Here is a 23,402-nt window from a genome sequence, read left to right on the forward strand (position 1 = left end):
ATTATTTTCCATCAGATTGAATGTGCAAGTATTACTTTGATCAGGAGACAGAAGGAAGGCCCAAACGAAAGGAGACAAAATAAGCCCTAAATCCATCAAACATTTAAGCATGTAGTTAGCTTTGTGGACCAGTCCCGCTGCTGCCAGGTTGTGCTGCTGGGAATATATGTGCATAGTACTGAGAGAAACACAGTGCAGGGACTTTTTTGCTCATCAGGTAGGTCTTCAGGAGCCCTAGCTTCGAAGCAACAGGCATTCAGATGTCCCCACCTGGAACACTGTGTTCAGCTCTGGGGCTCCCAACACAAGAAGAACATGGAAGTATTAGAACGAGTCCAGAGCAGGACACAAGGATGCTCAGAGGGCTGGAGCACCTCTCCTAAGAAGACAGCTGAGAGAGCTGGGGTTGTTAAGCCTGAAGAAGACAAGGCACCAGGGAGACCTTACAGTGACATCCCAGTGCCTAAAGAAGATCTGCAGGTACGTCTGTAATTAGCTTCTTCTTAATTCCAGAAAATGAGCTGGAAAAAAAAATCCCCCAAAAGTGAGATGGCAGAAGATGAAGTATTTGGGGGACATGCAACCAGCCGGCACACCTTCATTTAGTTCTGTTTCTTTCAGCTCTGAGGAGTGTGCAGTTCTGGGGTACTTTAACCTGAACCAAAGGAAAACTCTGGCCTGGTATTGATATCTGTAACTATATCCATTCATTTTGATAGTTTCCTTCTCTTTCCATATCACACATTTTTTCACTAGTCACTAAACTGACAGGTCTCTCTGGTACAGCTTCTCTTTCTGCTTCATCTCTGCTTCAGTTTCTCGTAACTCTTAATGAAATATGTTGTGCTCCAATGTTTACAGAAAGAAAACCAACTCCTCTTCTCGGTGTATTTGGCTCAAAGAAGCTTTCTTGTGAGTTTGGTGTCAGGTGTCACAGCTATTTCCAGGTCCTTGCAATATTTCAGAAAATTCTCCCTTTACAATTGTGATAATAGGTGTAAAGTCTACGGGTATAATTTTTCAGAAACTTTGGATCAATTTTTGCATTTTTAATTTGTTTATTAACAGCTACTTATTAAGTGACACCAGAACTATATTAGTGTCACATCCCCTTCTCTTGCTTTCCTTTCCTTTTTTTTAAAGAGCTGAACTTTTTCTCTACCCTTTCCAAATGTTGCTGTCATTTTAGATTAGTTTTGAATGTTTGAAATAATTATGAATAAGAATTCTTCCTGGGGATGAAAGCGAAGCATCAAGCAATACTTCACAGCAAGACAAAAATATCGTTCCGGCTGAAGAGACTCCACAAAGCCAAACATCAGAAGGACAGGTTAGAAAAGGACTGGGTTTTCAGCTACCAAAAGAAGGAACAGGCTTTCAGAATTCTTGCCATGTAACGAAAGAGGTATTAAAAAGAGGAAGCATGATTTAAGCGTTCTTACAAAATAAATCTACAGTATTTTACTATCATCAGCACCTGAATCTAACTCTTTGCCATCAAAATGCTTGTTTTATAGCTGCATTAATAATCAGAAGAGAATAGAGGATGGTCCTATCATTATTGTCATCTAAGAAAATGCAGTTTTTCAACTTATAAACCAAAAGGTTGGCAGCAAAAAATGCAAGAACCAAAAGGCCTGGACAGATGACTTTGGAGAAAGATACTTTTCTTCAGGACCGATGTCTTTTTCTAGAAAAGTAAAAGGAATTTGAACATGTCTGAAGTGTGAACTGTATCAGCTGATTGTGTGAAAATGAGCTTCAATCAAACGAGCTTTGATTTCCCCCAAAAAAAGAGACACATTTTGCACTTGCAGTATATTCAGTTGCAATCAAAAAGACTAGACAGAAATGACTTCATATTTTTTTTTCTTTCTTTCTACCTTTCTTTCTTTCCTTTCTTTTTTTTTTTTTTTTTTTTTTCTTTTTCATCAACACAATCAGGGATTTGTAAAGCCCGAGGAAGTGTCAATTTAATAACAATTCCCACGAATTATAATGAGTGGTGTTCTCACAACCATGGAAATTCCTATTTCTCCATGGTGAGGAGTACAAGAGCAATTAAAGCTGCCCAAGAGCAGGGAGAAATTGTCCCCCATACCACCACTAACTGGGAGAAACACAGAGTTCCTTGTTGGGATCACATCTCAGGCGCATGGTGGCAGGGCCTGGAAAGGATGAGTAGCAGATGAATCTTAGGCCAAAGCAGGGATCTTGGTCTCTTCTCCACCCGTGGGAGCCCCCATGGGTATTTCATCTATATTCGGCCCCTGAAACAACAGAAGAAACAACCTCTGGCAGAAACAGAGGTGTGAAAAGGTGCCTTAACACCAGGGCTTTTCCAGGGAGAGGAACATTAATCCTTAGCCATGATCTGTAGGCGGTAAGCAGCCGAGCCCTCAGTATGGCAATTTTGTCCATAAATCTGCTTCACCTCAGCACAAGCTCTTTTCTAGTGGTAGAGCTCACTGTGCTAAATTCAGAGCTCAGGAAGCAATCCATACTGAGCTGGGTATACCTCAGGCATTTAATCTAGTAAAAGAGACCTCCAGAGAGCCCTCTCAATCTACTCCTCGTGCCGTAACTCAGCAGTGACAGAGGAGCGTGAGAGAGGTTAGCCCTTGCCCAGGGCCTACAGCTGCATCTGGCCTGGCTGCTCCAACGCCTTGATGCAGGACATGGATCGAGGGCTCCTCTTGTGGCTCTCTGGGCCTCTCCCTGGATCTGTGGGGACAGGAATGTGGGACCATTGCATGGGCAACAACGTGACTGGTGGCACCCCTCAGGCAGGGTGTGATCCTGGAGGAGCATGGAGATTTGAGCACCCACTTCACAAAGGACAAAGAGGGTAAAACTTAAGCACTGTGGCTACTTTCATAAAAGGAGCCTGCTGGCCTGCTGCAAGGTGCCTGCCTCGCCCAGCTGGTAACATCTGTCTGCAGAGCCAACAAGGCAAAGGAGACTCATCTAAATGGTGGTGGAGCTAGGATTGAGATGTGAAGGGTTATTGCTGCTGGTTAGTGGTAATAACTTTCTGCATTATTGTAGCCATTTATCCCTATTCCTGGTGCCTTTGTCATACCCTTCTCTCAGCTATGAGTTACAGTCACTGAAGACTGGAAGCAATTTACCGCCACCTACGCACAAGTAGCTAATTATAGACGAGGAGCGGGCAGAAGGAGCCAGGTACATTATGAATCTGTTTTTATTAATGAGCAAGCAGCTAGGCTGAGGGGTTCCAATTATGCTCTGTATGTCGGCAGCGGATCTGCTAATATCCTGGCTTCTGTTTCGGGAACCAGTGCAGCAGTCCTGAGGGGTAGATGTGTGCTCCCAGTGGGAACAGGGAAAGAACTGATGAGCCTGCAGGGATGGAGCCTGAAAGAAGTAAACTGTGCCTTCAAATGCTCTGTGCAGTTGCCCCTGGATGTGGCCTTTAAATGTCCATTAAAACCCACTTGCTTCAACACCTGTCGTGGAAGCGGGACAAAAACTCATTTGGTGGTGACGTGAGCTTCAGGCGTTTATTCTCTAAAAGAGTTCTCTCACTTGGATTTGTGACTTTTCACTTTTCCTTCCTTCTCTTCATTCCCTGCACAAGCAGTGCAGCAGTTGCTGACTGTCCGGGTGGAGCAGCGACTCTTCAGTCACTGCTGCTGGTCGTGACACTTCTCTGTCCGTGGTGGGTTGGGTGGGAGGGAATCTTTAATTTCATCCCACAATGGCCATGCAGCCCCCCCAGACCCACTGGATGATCTGTGGCTGATATTTGAGCAAACTATTTCTGGGACTGGGATGCATGAAGGGACATGCAGAGACTCCAAATGAGCACAGGACAAAGAGGGGAAGAGGCAGCAGACCTCAAACCTAATGTAGTATATAAGGATAAATTCATCTCCTCAGAAGGTAGGAAGCCCTGGAAAAGAGATACATTTCTGAAGAGAGAAGAAAGGAGTCCCTACTATCCCTGTGGGTATACATCAACTTTATAGGAGCTCTCAAACAAAACAGCAATTACATAGTTTGAGAACCAACAGCACCGTAAATATGCTAGCCTTTGCAAATTCAGATGGGACTGGCAGGGCTGAACTCATGTTTCCCGTAGCTGCCATTGCCAGGGCACATCCCTTCAGTCATCTGATTCCAGTCAGAGCAGGGCACTGGGGAGCACTGGAGAGGAGGCAATGTTCCTTGTCCTACACAGCAAATCAAACATGAATAAGAGATCTCACAATGTGAGGCCTGCTTTAATATCTGAGTATTGCTAAAAGTGTCCGAGTTTACAGCTGGGTCTAATGAGTTTAATATCAACCATCAAACATAATAGAGCAGACTGTCTGAATTCCCTTCCTGGGATAATAAGATATACTGAAGTAGAAATAATTCTTTTCATGTTAATAAACTGACTGAGTGCCTTTCATTGCATTGGCACCATGAGGAATTTGAACTCAATTCAGAATAAAGCCCTTGATCTGTCAGCAGGCTGAACATCGGTTATTTGAATTACGCCATTGTTTTAAGATTTATCAATGTGATGGTGAAGCTCATGTTCTTCAGCAAATGGTTGCTGATGAAATATAAACTCCTTCATTAAGGAAAATTATGGAAAAGGTGCCATGTGCAAGCGTTGTTCTCCGAGATGCTATTCTTGTATAAGCTTTGTGCTGTGGTTTTACCCAGAGCTGTCAGCCAGGCTGGCTTACCAGCAGCATACCTCTTTGGCAGCACAGGCATCTCCAAAGGGTGTGGAGGTGAAAAAACAATCTGTGACTGGTGGCTGACACAAAATGAGAAGTGGCAAGAGGACAAACCAGTGGGACACATCACCAAAGGTAAGCCCATATGCACCACGCAGCCCCAGAGAAGCACTGAGTTATTATCTTGTGAGAGCATTTAGTGCACAAGGATGAAGGTGGAAGGGAAGTCAGAGTAGTGATGTTTGTAATAGTGAAAGTTAGAAAATTAGACAAACGTGTATGCTCTCACTGATAGAGAGAGAAGGCAAGAAACTGAGGTGGTAATGAAGGAATTGAGCTAAATCCAGATGAGGTTTGAGTCTGATATGCTTTATGGTTTTGATACGCCAAGAGGAGTGTTGACTAAGTTCTTCAATCAGTATGTGTGTGGGCGTGCATGATAGCTAATCACAAGCATGGCTTGACTCAGAAAGACTTGCACTGAGCGCACCTTTGCCTTTGGGTAGCTCTGTGCAGTACCCAGTGAGCTCATTTCCTCAGGGAGGAATTTTGTTCACCACTTGAAATTACATGTCAAGAACCTGTACAGTCCTTGTACAACTGAATGAGCGTTTTTAATGTAGTGATGTGATAAAACCTTTGCTAATGGAATCTCCTAAGGCACAGGTGAAGGACTGGCAAATATAAATAGGAGAGTGGGAAATATTGACTGCTTGCCTATAGTTTCATAGGCCTGACTTTGAGAACATCTCTGAAGAAAATGGAGAGGGACAAAAAAGGTCCAAAACAGTGTACAAGCACTTATGTTGAGACACAGAGCTCAGTTTATTTTAGAATCTCAGAACGGTTTGGGTTGGAAGCGACCCTAACGATCACCTCGTTCCAACACCCCTGCCATGGGCAGATGGAGGATTAAAAGGTGACTTTGTTGATCCATCATGTTGGGGAAAATGCCATATTTTGGAAAAAAAAAAAAAAAAAGTACTAAAACCTGCCACTGAGCAAGGAATCCAGCCGTGTTCAGGTTGGCACGTTTAACCATGAGGACCAGGGAAAAGGCTGATTCTCAGCCTCTGGTGATCTGCAAATCAATATTTGGAGACAAGCTCTAGCCCTGTGCTGGTGTGGGTAAGAACAGTGCAACTATGGGGTTCAAGTCTCAGCTCAGTGTGGAGTTTCATAGGTGAAATAAAAGGACTGGTGATATACAGAGAGTGATAGCCTTTCTGGCTTCCCGAGCAGCTCTTGCAGGTATGTTTTTATGCATCAATACAAGCAAAAAGTAGTTGGTTCCATCAGCATGATCAGCACTGTGTTTGAAAGTGCTTGGGGGAATGTCAGCTGATTGGAGAGGTGTCCTCTTCAGGAACATCACACTGGGAGTGTCAGCCATGGCACTTGGTTTTCTTTTCCAAGCAAAACGATGCAGAGAATTTCTGACTTCTGCTACAGAATCTTTTAGGTAATCAGGAAAAAAAAAAAAAAAAAAAAAAAAGGAAACAAAAAAAACTAACCGTCAGAGGTGTTACCACATCTGATTGCAAAAGCTGAAATCAGTCTTCTCTAGTTTCAGCTGAAGTGTATTTGCTTCTGAAAAGATCATCACCTCCCATTGAAAGTGCATCAGAATATGAGACACTGCAATTATTCAGTTAGAAACAACTCACTGCTGCTCCTGTCTGTTTAGTTTTCCCCCAGTCAGCTGATGCCACTCAGAAAAGGGCTTTTATTGGAAGGAGGGGATGCCTAATAGGCTTGACAGATTGCTGTTTAATTGGCTTAATTCCCCAGAGGCTGACTGGGGGAAACAAAACAACTTTTCAAAGTTGAAATGACAGGGGTGCAAGAAATGGTTTTCTCCTTCACTTTAGCAGGTGGACCCCCTCAGAACAAAGCTCACTGACAGTTTTGCTTGAGAAGAGAGCATGCTGAGGAGTATGCAAGCCTGAGTTTCAGGGGCATATTGGAGAAGGAAGGAAGGCATGCAGAGGTGACTGCACACGCATATGTGTTGCCACATACATGCAGATACTCTGGAAAGGAGCAGGAAGATGTGCCTGAGCTCACCCAGGACGGAGGAGAGAGGCAAGCAGGTCTCAGCAGGGTGCACGCAGAAAGACCTGTGGGTAGCTGCACACTGATGGTCTGCCAGAGGCAGCGTCCCCTTGCTAACAACTTTACGTCCAATATCTGCACCCTGTGCATGACTCAGCCTTTGAAAAGCATTTCAGAGCTACTAACTGGATCCAGGTATGCTGTTTTTGTTACCTTCCTACTACTTGTTTCATTTATCTACTGAAATTAATTTCCAGTAATTGATTTGATCAAGCCTATTCAGACTATGAAGGAGTTTCTTCTGACATCTTAGTTCCAGTGATTCAGACCAGCTGCCACCTACAACTGTCCCTGGCTCTGTGCAGAAACAACGGAGAAAGGACGGAGCACATATTGCGGAGGCCAAAATGGTTATTTTTAACAGACTGCCAGAATATGCCCACTGCTCATGGGCAGGCTGAGAAACTCTGACTAAAACCACAGGGTATGGCTATGCCTCGAGACAGGGTCTTGACCAGATGCTGGGAGCTGAATTTGTTGCTAATGCACAGGTTGAACATTTCCTTCAGCCGGGGTAAAGAGTACACCAGCCCAGGGGGGTAGAGTGTAAGGACGTGTGGGAGGCAAGAAGGACCTGGAAATTACATGTGACAAACACACATTATCAAATATTTGCTGTCTCTACTCTATGTATGCATCAGGCTACTGATGGCAGCATCAGGCTATTTATCCACTACTTGTCCTTCCCTGACCCATAGCATTTCAGTTCCTTCTCAGCCCCGTGGCTCTATCTGCAGAAAGGTGATGGTCGTCCTTTCCTCACCACCCAAAGAAAAAGGATCTTCGTGGTGTCAAACACACAAACACTCCTCCCCACACTGGTATCTGGATTCGAGGCAGCATGTTTAAAGCATCCTCTGAGAGAAGCAAAAGGGCCCAAGAAAGCAAGTGCCTCACCCACCAGATGGTCCTCTTTCCCCTGGCTTCAGACCCCAGAGTGGGAGGTGCTGATTCTTCTTATTAATTTTCCTCTCGTGCTCATTTTCATGGGAAGTATAAACCACTGCTGGAAAGACGTGGTTACAGCTCCAGATCCACCCACTGGAAAGGAAGGCTGGGGGCACTGCAGCACAGGCACTGAAGGACTTGTTGAAGTTTTGATGTGGACAGGCTGTAGAGACAGCAATTTTTTTTTGCCACAGGTATGTTGGAAAAACTGAGTAAATTGCCAGACTTCACTTCTGATGTGCTCAGTTGTACAGAGGTCTCACTGCACAACATCTTCCTAGACTCCCCAAAATTTGAGAAACTATAACTGTTTTAGGATTCCCAGTGTGGGATGATGGCGCACACTCTGGTTCTCATGCTCTTATTACACTGTATAGACCTGTACACTATATACGTGCTCTTATTACACTACATAGACTTATTACACTATATAAGGCCTGCTTTCAGCAGCTGAGCAACTGGGCTCTACACAACTCCTCCTTCTCGCTCTGTAATGGGCAACTGGAAAGGGCAGCTGGTACACAGCTGCGTATCAGACTGGTAAGTCATCTGTCAATGCATTAGCGTGTGTGGAGAGCCTGCAGCATGGATTTGGCCAGTTGGGCAGGGGACCTGCCGTGCGTCTGGTTCCCAGCATCAAGTTTGCATCCTCTCACACCGCTCCAGTAAAGAACGAGTCAATCTTTAGGGGCAGCTGCCTCCAAAAGATTCAGTGCCTGATTCCAAACCTCAGTGTTCACACTCTCTCCTCACTTCCCAAGCGCAGCCCATCTGCTAGAACTCAACTGGCAACAACAAGGGCTGCGTTCAGGCTTAATGGTGTGAGCCAGGAAGAAGCAGAAGTTATATGAAATTTTGTTGTGCTTGGTGAGTTAGTTCTCCCCAGTTGCAAAGAGAAATCAGGTGGCTTAATGAACGTTATTTTTTTAAAGGGGACAAGGCGCTCTAACAAGATAGGCGAGCAGTTACAATTGCAATTGATTTCTGAAGTATATCTAGAACTAAAACAATTTTCACTCTGCTTTCTCCTGGTGAGGCAGATGATTTCTTCCCCTGATTTCTTGCGCTGACATATCTGAAGAAATTAAGATTCATTCTGTTGAGTTACAAGACCTGCTCTGACCTTTGCAACTTGACCCTGTGAGCTGATCCTTGCCCTGCTAGCACCTCTGTTTGGCCAACCCATGGGCACCCTGATACCTGTGCAAAACAGGTGTGTCTGGAACCCTACGGCCAGTCCTTCCCACCCATGGCTCTCTGCCTGAGCAGATGCCAACAGGACTTCATGGTTCCTCCCCTGGGGACTCCTAGGAAAGAAGGGCTGTGTGGTGCTGGTGATGCCATGGTGGGTCCCCGGGAAAGGTTGGAGCTGGCATGGAAAGCTGTAGGTATCTCACCGAGCTGTATCAGTGTGATGTGCCTGATCTGTGCATCTCAGCCATGTGAGGGGATGGGTATAGGATATGTGGCCAAGAGCACAAGACCCCCCTTCCTAATCCAGAGTGAGAGGGAGGACACTGCATTCCTACCCAAAGACAAAAAGTCATATAATGAAGGATAAAGTGCTTGGGCAGGATGAAAGGTACAGTTAGGTGGATCCATTAGCTCTATTGGATTTGTTGGAGATATTTGCCTCTTCCCAAGGAACTGTTTGACAAATTCCCTATGTCCCTCAACCAGTTTACCTACCCCCACTCCCCAGCTATTTCCCATAGCAGTAGTCAGATGTATGAACTGCTACTAGCAGTTTTGCACTCCATCTGTTCCCCAAAATAAAGAAAAAACTCTGTGAGGCTGCAAAAACAAAGCCTAAAGCATTTTGTTTGGTTCCAGGGGAGAGAAAATTCTTGCCCTGCTAGCCTCCTCACCACGATGTCAGCTTTCAGTGTGGGATAAGCATCAGCCTTTGCTAAAATCTTTACTGTTCAGTTTGCTCTGCATCTGTCTTCCTTGGGCTGCTTCCCCAGAACACTTCCAGAGGTGAAGGGTGGCCAGCTGGATGCTTCTTGCAAGGCTTTGGATAGACTTTCACAGGAGCAGCATTCATTTCTCTCTAATCAGCCTGGAAATCACCTGCTGATGGTACAGAACCTCAGTGCTACCACGTAAATAATGTCTGCTAGGGAAAAGAAAGTATTTTAAAAAAAAAAAAAAAAAAGAAAAGAAAGAATTAATAGGTACCATTTTGCCATTTTGAACCACACCAATCTTGTTACACCCATAAAGGAGGATGGATGACTCATGGATGGAGGTGATAAGGATATTCTAGTTAGTAACCACTAGCTTTTGTATCTTCTTTCAAGGGAATATTTCTTTCCGTTTCGGAAATCGAATAAACTGTGTTCTTGCTGATTGTAAGTTATGCCAATGTAAATCAGTGCCAATCCTCTGCCTTCACTGAAGTTTTAGATCGCTGGCAGCTGAAGGTCTGGTCCTTACTGACTCTACAGAAAAATACAAGAACTAGCTTGATACGTTTCATGAATCTGCAGCTTCTTATTGAGGTGATTCGGGAAAAAAAAAAAAAAAAAAAAAAAAAAAGAAGTCCACACCAGCACAAATGATCTTCCAAATGTGGGGGCTAAATCTGGAGCTAGAACACAGATCAAGGTGACAGAAACCACCATTTGTTTCTGGATGGAGCTGGGGCACAGGTGCACACAGGTCTAGATCTTGCAGCTAGTTTTAAAAAACTTCTGAGGCTAAAGCACCGGTGCTAGTGATGCTGGCATTTGCAATCCTTGTCCTTTCTCTGGGCACACCATCTCTGCAAGAGGCACATGCATCCAGCTGTGGAATCGCTGAGCTTTTCAAAGTTTCACAAGCAAAACTTCCTCGTGTGTACTGATCCTCACTTATGGCTGACCTTAATTTCTCTGTGTTCGGGATTCAGTAGCATTACAGCCCACAATGGGGCTTGCAGTGGGGGTGTCAGAGGCCAGAAAGTGATATCTGGAAGGGCCACAGGGTCATCACTGCAGCAAGGGATATGTATGGGAGAGCACAAAAGAGCAAAACGGGAAAATAACATAAAAAATAGAGCTGGAAAAAAGAAGGCAAAATCACACAGGAAATAGCAGCGAAAAGAAAAAGTGTTTGCAATATAGCTGGTGCAAAAGGTGACCGCAAAGGTCAGGGCAGTCTCAGGGAAAGGGCGATGACAAGAATATGAAGTACTTCAGAAAATGCAAATACGCTCCTCTTCCAGTGTTCAGAGGGTGATAATGAGAGAGATGCCAGCGACAGCCATACACTTTCAAGGGGAGTGAAAGAAATGATGAAGGGAATCCAGGTAATGCTAGAGAAAGGGATAAAGGGCTCGCTCTTGTTGCAGGTGGTTATCCTGGGTTTATCCTGGAGTCCCGAGGATCTCAGCAAAGACAAGGCTGTGCTGGATGGGCAGACCTCCCATTTTAGGCTGCTGCTCGGTCTGGTGCCAAGGTCAGGCAAGTGATGCAGGTAGCGATGAATCAGGCTCCTTGACTTTGGCAGCTTGTGGGTCCAGCTGGATGGAAAACACCTGGAGAAGTGTAACTTGATTAAAAATGGTCTGCAAGGACTAACAAAAGAAAATCATGCTTAACAAATTATACGGAAACTTGCTGTTGCTGAAGTGGGTGAACTTAAGAGCTGACAGGCAGATGCCGTGGGTGTAATTTACCTGGCCTTCAGTGCAACCTTCAGTATAGAATAAATGAATACATTACATTTGCATTTATATAGCTCCTTTTCATCCTCACACCGGGGCACGGCACTTTGCAAACGTCACATGGGCCATATGAAAGTTGGGTCCATAACAAGCTGGGACAGAGTGGGCCATGAAGAGGCCAGAATGAGCCAGTGCTTCAGCAAAATGCATATAACAGCTTCTTTATATTTAAATGACCTCTGCTACAGCAGGAAGGCAACAATCTGCACTTGAGGGAAGCTCCTAAAAGTCCCATTTAGAATTGGTAATAATATTTTAATAGGTTATGAGGTGTTGTGTTTTTTTTTTTTTTTTTTAATTATAAATAGCAGAATTGTTTCCAAGTAGCTATGTTTTATATCAACCTTATCAACAAATTAAAGTTTTGTTTTTTTTTTTATTTTTATGAAACATGGTTGTTGCACAGTTCTGTGGTTGAAAATCTTCCTGTAGATGAACACTGCTGGTAAGTACTCTGAGGCTCTGCACGGCAGGAGGATGTTTTTTCAACCTATAAGTTTCAAAATCACGACTTATGCAGAAGAGTTAAAGATGACTTTCATGGCTCGCTAGTGAAAGCAGCTTGGAATTTCAAGCTGTCATCTGAGAAAAATGACTATTAACTGCTCCCCCAGGCCTGGCTGCACCGGGCCTGTCCTGGCACAGGGTCGTCACTAATGAAGAGACACTCTACCATCCATCTCTCAAACCTAATGGCCAAATAGTGAGTAGAAGTTTATGGCACATACAAGAAGTGGACACGGTGGAGTCCTGAAGGTTTTCTAGTCTCCTTTCAGCTCTAGTTTGAAAAGCAAATGTCACTGAACTCTTACTTTACTGGGGAGGCATTGTGGAATTGGGAGATGATAATATGTAGGAAGAGAGGTCCGATCTTTCCCCTCCAAGAAGTTTTCTTGGAAACTCAAGAGAGGAGACAGTAAGAGCCTACCACCCCCAGGTGCTGGATGTATCCCAAGATCTGCAGCTCTGCATCCCTGCTTCCAGCAGAGGTGCCTTAACCTTGGCCCTGTGCTCGGGTCCAGGACACTCCTGTGTGCACAGCCTGCCCCAGCCGGGCTGCTCGTGGTCTCTGCTCTCTTACGTGTGATGCTGCATTTGCTGCCTTAGATAGCTGACTACACAGTAATTGTGTAAGCAGGTATTTTAGGAACATGTCGGCATGAGGTCTCTGCAGTACTTTGCAGTTCCTAGTTATTGGTTTATCCTGTTCGCTTACAGCATTTCATTATCACCAACGCTTCTGTGGTCCCCTGCTAGCACAAGGCTACGGCCCTCCACGGCTGTATGATAGCGCAGACCTGTACATGGAAGGATTATTTGTCTGTAACTTAAGTGGTTCTAGCTAGCTGCTTGCAATTTTTTAAAACAAAAAGACTTTTCTTGTTCTTTCGGAATGTGAAACCATTATTTCTGTTTTAAAGCTGTATGAAGCGTTTTGCTAGTATAAATATCAGTACCTTAAAAATCCAAATCTAAGTTTTCACTTCTTCAATCACTCTTTTATTCCAAAAAGTTTTGCTACATGAAACGATGATGAGAAATGGCAGTAGCAGCCAAAGACAAGCTGTCTCCAGAGTCTGATTTTAACAGATTATTTTTATTAGAAAACACTGGGGAGTGTTAGTGAATGACAACTTGGAGAGCTGGTTTATGGCAGTCTTTTCAACAGCTATCTCTCCACGCTTACTCCACATCAATCTTAAATGAGTATCTCCTTCAAAGCTTATCTCATCTGCTCCAATTTTAGCAACAACTTAATAAAGTGCATTTATCACCTCATCTCCACCTAAAAGCTTGGCTAGTTCTGCCTTCACGTGGCTCTTATGTGCATCTTAACCTTGACCCCCTTTTCCTAAAAATGTACTTACAAATTTGCGATGAACAGCAGTTCCTCCTTCTTTCTCACTTCTTGAGGATAACACCTCTGGGCTGGTACACTAAAAACTATATTTTTTTGTAGTCTGTCTTTTACTGAGTACCAATAAGGCTGTAGAAGGGTGTTTGTGATACCACCGTCTTCATGTTTCAGCACCGTACAGCACAGGCATGGTCAGCAGCACTGTTCCTGCAGCAGAGCAATGTTCTTTTCTCCCAGGCCTCCAACAACAGTTGATGGATGTGCACGGAGACTCTGGGGCAAGTTCCTGAGCTGAAACTGCAGTCTGCCTAAAATCCCAGGTGCCTCATAATTAACTTGATGTTGTTTAATGGTACCCAGTGTGAATTTTAATGAGACCTACCTCTTAACGTGTCAGGCCCGGGTCAGGTTTTGCTGTCATCTGAATCACCACAGGAAAGAAAAACATGCCTTTAGCTGACAGAAGAAAAGTGTGTTTGGGCAGTATGCAAAGATCCACTAGTGTTTTCCTTCTGCTTTTCATTCAAAATATTGTTATTCTTGGTTATAATGAAACAGGGTGTTCACATTCAGACTGGTTCAGCTTCCAGGAGCTTTTTGTACACCCTGTGACTATTTCTCAGTAGTTCTGTAATATGGATTGGCCTTGGGGGCTCTCTCTCTGACCCAGCTCACCTGATGGCCAGCCATAATAACTGACTTCTGTGCTCATCCCTGCCCTTCACCCTGTCTCTTGGAACAGACAGGGGAGAGAGGGGACCCAAATTCACTGTGTGGGCTCATATGCTTTCACCCTGAAGGGGGCTGGCCTCCTGTCCAGCTCACCACTGCCTCCACTGCTGTCAGCCCTTCTCTCCTCTGGGTCCCTGTAATAGGCAGATTTTCACAATTGCTGCTCTCCTTGTTTTTCTGATGTCAGCAACCATCCTGGATGCTACAGATGTGTATTGAGGAGCCCACTCAAGTCTAAGGTAGTTAAATGGTTTCAGAAGTAAGCCTTGAATGAGTCTCCTTGGGTGAAAATTGGAGGCATTTTCTCTCATACTTGGTATAAGTCTTGCTCAGTGTGCATTCAGTCCACTGTCTTAAAGCACTGCTGCTCCCCTGGTTTGTGTGGACTGGATAGTATCGCTGACATTCATGTTGTTTTCAGGCATTGGAATAAATTTTATTTTAGTGATTTTATTTTTGCATGTATATTGACTGCTTATAAGTGAGTGACATATTCCTCTTGACCCACCAAGACACAACAAAACATAGGCTGCCCAGCTGCATTAGCAAGGAGATTGAACAGCCAGCAGTCCTTCTGTGACAGCTCAGGAAGGAGGGATGAGCAGGAGGAAGGAGGTAAATTACCTTCTCACGTTGGAATAGGGAGCAGGTAATAAAAAAGAAGTCATTCAGAAATAAATGATTGAGATGGCATTTAAACCAAATCAAAGACACACAGAGGTGTATTCTCACACAAAGCCCTGGAAGAATTATTTGGCAGAGAGGGGACTGATACTCTCCCCTGGCCACCACTGGGAGCCATCATTTGTCTTTGCTTTGTTCTCACCACAAGGATATAAATGGGGGTGAGAAATGGCTCGGCAGGAATCTAATCTCATGACAAACACGAGAGTAATATTGGGCTGCGTTATAGATGTAGTTCAGCTTTATTACAGTTCCTGCATGACAATATTCAACGCTATCACTCTGGCTCTCCCTAGCAGCCTGCCTTTCAAGGAAGGTGCGTCAGCCAGGAAAGTGTTTTCAGAGAATATCCGTGATGATTTCCTGATTCCAATGCACTTTAAACCCTTACCTAGGCAGGTCAAGGCTGCTGGGAACATTAAAGGTTTCCTTTGGTCTTTCTAAAGAGCCGGTAATGTCCATCTGCTGAAATTCCCTCACATCTGGAGGAGCAGAAACATGATTTTTTTTTTTCATCTTAGCAGAGATTACTGAAGTGTTTGCTAGGTTGGGCAGCAGGCTGGTTAACCTCAAGTCAATTTTATTAGTTGTCTCAGTAAGTATGAGAAGAGCTTAAACTTATATCTGAAAATACCCTGGTGTTATTATTTATGAGTCCTGACTTTTTTTTTTTTTTTTTTTTTCTTCCAGAGTATGGGACCTGAATATCTTCATTACATTTTTAAATTAATCGATCTGTCAGCATATGTTTGTCCTGAGAATAAAAAAGAAAGGTAAATAATACTTATTCTTCTACCTTTACAGTTTGAGTAAGAGAAGATATCCCCTGTTACTGTGCACAAGGACCCAAAGGCAGAACATCAATGCAGAAAAGGCTGTGTCTGTATTAATAACTAATGTAGTCCAACAGCAGTAGTTTTGTAGAGTAACAGAGTTAGCACCAACGTCCAATGCCAGCACTATCCATGCATCAGGACACTTCCCTTTGGAAGATCTCCTGTCCAGTCCTGTCAATGGCCAGTAGCGACTGGAACAACTCATTGTGGATGTTCCACATCTTCCAGTTTATTTGCATTGGAAAAACTCCATGTTTTGCATGCTGTAGTCATGTTGTGATGAAAACCAAAGAGCAGGAAGTTAACATAAACAGATTTGTTTTAAAAGTGCTCTCCTGATTTGAACAGAGATTTGGCTCAAAACAGGAAAAACCCACACCAATTAAAGAAGCACAAAAAAAAAAAAAAAAAAAAAAAAAAAAAAAAAAAAAAAAAAAAAAAAGAGAGAGAGAGAGAGAGAAAATTTCCAAGTTTGTTCAGCACCTGTTGCAGCATCACCTATTTTTTCTGATGCATAAATGAAGTGGGAAGCCTTCATTTAAAGAGGTACTGGAGAGTCATGCACATGTGCACATGTGAATTGGCATGCTGAAGTCAAGGAGCTTGTTGCAGTATTTCACAGGCAGGGATAATCTGTGACAGTGGCTTTTTAGCTTTAAAGTATGACTAATCAGTAAATACTCTAGAGGTCTTACTCTATTATATGAAAAGTGTAATTTAGGTTTAGGTTCGGCGTTTGTATTAATATTTCTCCCTTGGCTTTATGTTCCCATTCCTGTTACTACCCAGCTGATCTCAGAACTAAACAGGTGAAGTTGCATTCCTACTTTATGAGACTGAAGCAACATGTACTGCACTGGTGAGCATTAAATAGCAATCTTTACATGTCCTTGAAGAAACCCGAAAAATTTCTGCCTGTAAGGACATGAAAAACTGTTAAAACAGAAAAGATGATAAATTGTGGCTGACAATGGGCTGCAGGATGAGGCCTCTCTTTGAAGAAAGACCTAATAAATTAAAGGTGACTTACAAAAGCTTTCCTTTTGAAGGAGATAAATTCAGAGATCTGTCTCACAAGAAGTGTGTGTACCAGGGAATTCAAAGAGCCTGCCTGCTGATGAGCACAGAGGCAATGTGTCTCCATCTTCTTGCACTGCAATCTCTTGCAACAAAGCTAGACGTACACCCTCGCGAATTTGCTTTGCATCCTCACATTTTCTGGGATAAAACTTCCCTCGGGGCTTAGTTATTTCTCCATTGTAGCAGCTCCTGTAAAGTAGGTGCTGCCAGGTGCTAAGGCAGACTTACATGCACTGTGTACAAAAAAACTGGCTGTAGCAGCTAAGTCACTTCTGAGGGGGTCGGTGAATACCAAGCTCCACAGGGTTAACAGCATCTCAATTTTAATATGAGCTACCTAAGGCACAATGTTGTGGCCTCGGCCTTTTTTTGGTAGGAGTATATTTTAGTCAAAACCTGGCTGAGGCACTCAGGATAAAACCTGACTCTCTGTGCAGCGCCTCACAGTCCCAGGGCTGTCTCAAGTACAGAATTTTGCATTCATCTTTGCTGAATACTGGGATGCTCTGGTCAGGATGTGGTCCCATGGACCCACAGCCAGCCTTTTTTAGAGCAGACCTCAGCTAGTATAGCTAATGAAGAGTACTGCAATCAGCAACAAAACCATTAGGATCTCTTGCTGATTTTATAGAAAAGTAATAACAGCAAGGAAATCCTCTGGAGGATGGCAAGAAAAAGAAAAAAGTACATGAGAAACATAAAGGCAGTTCTAGTCCTTTCGCTCATTCCTCAGATGATGAGACCTCAGACCTTTGTGGCGTTTATTCACTTGATACCAATTTCTAACAAACCATAGCTGCACATAGACATACACTGCACCTTAGGAGGGTCTGAAGCCATGATCCCTGAAACAGAGACTTCTAACACTTCTGCTAAGATTTGAAACATGAGGAAAGCTGTCCTGTCTCTATGACCAGCCACTTGAGGGAGCCAAGATTACGTGCACTAAGAGCCAGCAGATTATATAAACATTTTAGGAGTGTTTTAACTGGAACCTCTCTCTTCTTTTTTCTATAATGCTAAATCTGTTGGGTCAGAAAGTGTTGAGTGCTACTGTCCCAGATTTAAATTTTATTTAATTTAGCTTCCAAGGAAAGTCTTGCAATATTTTGCTGTAGTTGTGTTTAGTCTGTCCCCCTTGATGACTTTTGGTTATGTGTGTCTCAGTTTCAAGCAGATTTGATAGCTGTTCAGATGTCTTAACATTAACTTTCTACAGGTTGTGTGAAAATAGGCAGAAAACAGTCATGGAAATGGGTAGAGAAGTGATATCTTTTTATGAAATCAACTGGTATAGCAGGAAAAAATAAACTTATTGGCCCACAAAATTGTCATTGGGTCCAAGACCAGTATCTGTATTTTAAACATTAAAGACTTGACAGAAGAGAGAGTTATAGGAAATAACTTATAAGTCACAGGAAATCAGGAGCTGGTGGTTATAGAGATACTCAGATATTAGTCACATTTTCAATACAGTCCCTTCTTCCCTCATCCCCTCACCACAACTCCCTCTCCCCACGACCCAGATACTATTTTCTCCCTTCTCATGAAATCCAACTACTACTGTTATGTTAAACCAGCACTTTCTGGAGCATTATGATTCCAGTAGAAAACTCAGAGATTTGTCCTAGTTTTTTAGCCCATGGGATTTACAATAAAGTAAAGATTTCTCCATATAGCCAGGAGACTTCTCAAACTTGTATCCCACAAGAAATGCTGCCTCTCCTAATGGGACTGTGTAAGACTAGGCAAAACCTGTTCAGTCTGAGGATATCTTGCACATCAACCACCTCAGTGACTTTGTGTGAGGGTGGTGGGATCGTGTGCCCACAGTGAGCTCATCTCTGAAGGACTTTGGTATCCTACACATGACAAGAGTGAGTGAGGAAGAAAGAAAACTGTGAGTCAAGGTAAGAGACAAGGGGATACAGAACAAACTAAATAAGAGAGTTACACGTAATGCTTACCTAGCTGCTACAAATAACACAGCATACCTTACTCTCCAGTTTTACTGTGTTGTAATCTGTGGATGTGTTATGGGCAAAATGGGTTTTGCAAAGTCCCTTCCCTGAAGAAAAAAAGGCAAGACATGGGTCAGGTTTCCTTTAAAATGCTGTTTAAGTTTCAAAAATGATTGCTACAAGCCTGTGGAAATTGACAACACAACCTGTTGATTTTACTTGTAATTCATCTCCATGCATGCTAGGGAATAGTGCTGGTATTTTGGCAGCAATGTTGCATTATGAGCTCTAATTTGTGTTCCTTTTTTTCCCTCAGGTGGATTTATTTCTTGTCCACATCAAAATGCAAAGACTGCTCCATCCATCAGGTCCATGGCACGTAAAGGAGAAGTTATCAAAATGCATCTTATATCCTGGCAAGGAAACCTGGGAGTCAGCAGAAGCATTCAGTGAGCAAATAGGAGCAGATGCCTGAAACAAAGTTTTCATGTCAGCAGGTACACTGTCAAATAAACCAATAAATCAAAAAATAATAGCTAATGACAGCAGTGACATCATTGCTATGCATATTGAAATACAACAACAAGAAGTCCAGCTTATAATGACACTTGACTGTAAGAATAAGCTTGGAAAGACTCCACCTGGGGCTAGGGACAGGATGAATGAATGACAGAACAATGATAGTAAACATTGTGCCTCCTGCCCATAACAAATCTTTCTTCTGAATAGACAAGTGACAAAACAAGAACATTAAACTCATGTAGCTTTTAAAATGAGCTCATTTTGTAATGCATATCTGTGCATGTCTTTTTCTCACTCTCTTCATATACATATTTATATAAACACACACAGATACAAACATATATTTCTTTCCTCAGCAGGTGGAATAGTCTTTAGGTAAAATACCTGATAATAAAGCCTCATGGCATAAAAAACAGCCTCCTTCCAGTAGTTTCAGCTGTGCATTGCAGAAGCTGTTGTGAAGGAGTAGGTAGATATCAGCACCATTCACCTTGTGTTGTCTTGTCCTTGTATTCAAGAAAAATGTGCCTATGTTTAGAAAGTAGAATTAGTACTGAAACAATTTTCACATCACTGGTCCTTCAGCCTCCTCAAATAGTATTTGTGGTATCTGCTTTCATCCAAGAGGATGGGGCCACATAAAAGCAATCACAAGGATGGAAAAGTGCTCAGCAGGAGGAGAAGGGATTATCAAAAAACAGAGGAATGACTCCTGAATGTTTTGTAGTCCTGGGCATCCATATGTCATTTAAGCTATGTAGAGTGTTAATGGATAGATCTAAAAATAACGAATGCATTATTTATTAACTTATTAGAGCTTTCAAAAAATAGGAGCTGAATTCATTTGGCTAATAAGCTACATCAGATCACATCCATTGGAAGACGCATGTATATAAATTGGCTGAACTTGGCATTTACAGGTCTTTGTGAGGCCATTCAGGAAGTTATTATTATTATTTTTTTTCCCAAAGGGATCACACATGGAACAGTAATATTTTAGAATATTTGATGGCATCTATGTGCTGTTCTATATCTGTTCCTGCCCAGCTGCCCATCAGATAAACATATGTAATTCCAGATTTATATCAGAACAAGATTTCTTTGTAATCCCAAGGAAATACGATACCAGAGAGCAAATTAAATGGAGAAAACAAGCCACTAACATAGCATGAAAGCTGTTTGTTGGGATCTCATGACCTTCCAGCCCTTTGGGATGAGTAAAACAAAATGCTGAGTGTGATTTGCAACTGTGACAGCCTTAATGTGCTCTCTCTGAGCACCTGCCCATGCTGTTTTCTTCTTTATTCACACCTCTGTCTAGCTATGGTATATGGATAAAGACTAGCAGGACAGGATGGAGTGCTTCAGTGGAGACTTGTGCTGTGGTCTGATGTCTTTTTCAGTCCAAGCAAATTGGTTCATGGGTTCCTGGAGACTGCTCTGAATGACATAGGCTAGGTTCAGGAGCAAGGCATTGCTCTTGAATATAATGAATTTTTGTGTGAGTTAGCAAAGTGATAACTGTTCACTGTTAAAAATCATTGCAGTGATACACATGGAGATTTATATAAAATGATCAGGAGTTGAGGACTTCAGAGCCTGTGCTGCTCTTCCCGGGCTGTTGGGCTGGACAGTTACAGAAACAGCTCTCCTTTGGTCCAGTTCAAAGTCAGAGTAGGACCACAGGTGTTATGGTCTTCTGGGGGTATAAAATAGAGCTCCCTGCTCACCCTTCTCCCATGTTCCAGCAAGGCGTCTCCCTGTCCCCCTGACAACCATCCCTTCCCTGCATACCCAGAACAACTCAGGACAAACTGGTTTTATGCCAGCCCTGAAAGATATCAAGGGAATGAAGGAGAAAAGCACAGAAGTATTTATCAGAATCATGGATATAACCTTTTGCAAAGGGAAAAGCCCTTGGTGGAGAAAGAAACCCACAAACCATATAAAAATTTATTTGGAGACAAAGTAGGAAAGGAAAAAAATATTCTAAGCTCTTGTCTTGAACACATGCATTACATATTTTATTTTATTTTTTATGTATTTATCCACTGTATTCTTCTACAGTTTTTGTTTGTTTGTTTTTTTTACAGACTCATCTGAAAAACTACAATGTGTGTTAGCCCAAGGACCCAATCTGAATGCACAAGTGCTGTCTGGGTGCTACCAATAACTTCTGAAACCATAGGTCAATTGTAATTACATTTGGCAGGCAGAAGTTTGTTCTACTTACTTTAATCACCATCTTTATTATGAGGGTGGTGAGGCAATGGAACAGGTTGCTCAGAGATGTCCCATCCCTGGAGGTGTTTAGGGCCAGGCTGGATGGGACTTTGAGCAATCTGGTCTGGTGGGAGGTGTCCTTGCCCATAGCAGGGGGTTAGAATTAGATGATCTTCAAGGTCCCTTCCAACCCAAACCATTCTGTGATTCTATGAAAGTGCAGGTAGGTACAAAAATGCCAAAGGATGTTCCAGGCTGCAGGCTGAACTCAGCTCATCTTACAGAAAAGAGGGCTTTACCTCAAAGCACAAGGTCTTAGTACAGGCTGCATATTTTTCATGATACATAGGAACACTTACTGATTTTATGAAAAAATGTATTCCATTTTTTCCAGACGTCCAGAGACTGTGGCATGAGATGCGATTGAAAGAACAACCATTACCCATATTTTAAAAGGAAAACCTACAAAAAAAAAAAAAAAAAAAAAAAAGAATAGGTTTTGTTTTGAACTCTTAGGTTTCATTTTTCGTATTCAAAGAGAGAAAAAAAAAAAAAAAAAACAACTTTTTTTTCCTGTTCTACCTGTAAAATTATATTACTTCTTGGTTTTGAAAAGGTCATATCACCTGATGTAGTAATTGCATGCAGCTGTTATGTAATTGTTCCTCATATTTCTATAAAAGGCAGTAATTGGAAGAGTTTCTTGAAAGTTATTATGTGGCAGGTACTTCCTGGGGACAACAACAATAGCTATTCATCTGGAGGCAACAGTCCCCCACAGGGAGCTCAGAGCTGCCCGTGGGAGCTGCTGTGGACCTGGGGAAGTTACGTGCTCCGTCTCTTCGCCATGAAGACAAGAGCGGAGCGTGGGCAGATGAACTTTGTCGGCTCCATCTGTCTCACAGGCTCAGTGAGTCAGCTCGGAAAGCAGCACACGCGTGCACACACTGTCCCTCTCCTCAGGACCAGGATCAGAAAAGCTCCACCTCTGAGGGCCAGCAGCCAGCACTGCCGGGCTTGACTTGCCTGCCAGACTCACCCAAAGGGCCTGCATCAGGCCCTGTGTCCTCGTGGGATGGAGAAGGAAAGGTCTGGGGCTCTCAATCCCTGTTTCCTGGAACATTCACGCTGGGAATAAATAACAATATATGACCCTCCTTGTATTGCTCCTTTCATGAGACCCCACCTCTAGTACTGCATTCAGCTCTGGGGCCCCCAGCACAAGAAGAACGTGGAGCTGCTGGAGCAAGTCCAGAGGAGGCCACAAGGATGCTCAAAGGGCTGGAGCACCTCTCCTATGGAGACAGGCTGAGGGAGTTGGGGTTGTTCAGCCTGGAGAAGACAAGGCTCTGGGAAGAGCTTATAGAGGCCTTCCAGTACCTAAAGGGGGCCTGCAGGAAAGCTGGAGAGGGACCTGTTATTACAGGGAGTGTAGTAACGGGACAAGGAGTAATGATCTTGAACTAAAAGAAGGTAGATTTAGATTAGATATTCAGAAAAAAAAATTTATTACAAGGTTGGTGAGGCACTGGCACAGGCTGCCCAGAGAAGCTGTGGATGCCCCATCCCTGGAGGTGCTCAAGGCCAGGCTGGATGGGGCTTTGAGCAACCTGGTCTGGTGGGAGGTGTCCCTGCCCATGGCAGGGGGTTGGAACTGGGTGATCTTTAAGGTTCCTTCCAACCCAAAGCATTCTGAGATTCTACGATTTCCTGCCATTGGCTGCAATGCCCATCCTTCCCCAGCCCACAAAACTGTATTTCAGTCTTGTCCTCTCTAACGTTACCTGTAAAGGATGATAGAGGATATGAAGTAATACAGAGTACTTACATATTGTATTTAGATTAAAAACTGACTTCAGAGACTCATATTTTAGCAGTAATGTTCATGAGTTTCTGTTAAGAGGGGTTGTAGATTGACAGTGCATTTCCCCCCAGTTGTCCGAATTGGATTTCACTGATTTCACCCAAAGGTTGGCAAGAACAAGGTGACTGATATATGCAGAAGCCCCCAAGAGAGTAACTGCCAAAATAGCTCAT

This window comes from Aythya ferina (assembly GCF_964211825.1).
Source record: "Aythya ferina genome assembly, chromosome: 2".
In the NCBI taxonomy this organism is placed as follows: Eukaryota; Metazoa; Chordata; class Aves; order Anseriformes; family Anatidae; genus Aythya; species Aythya ferina.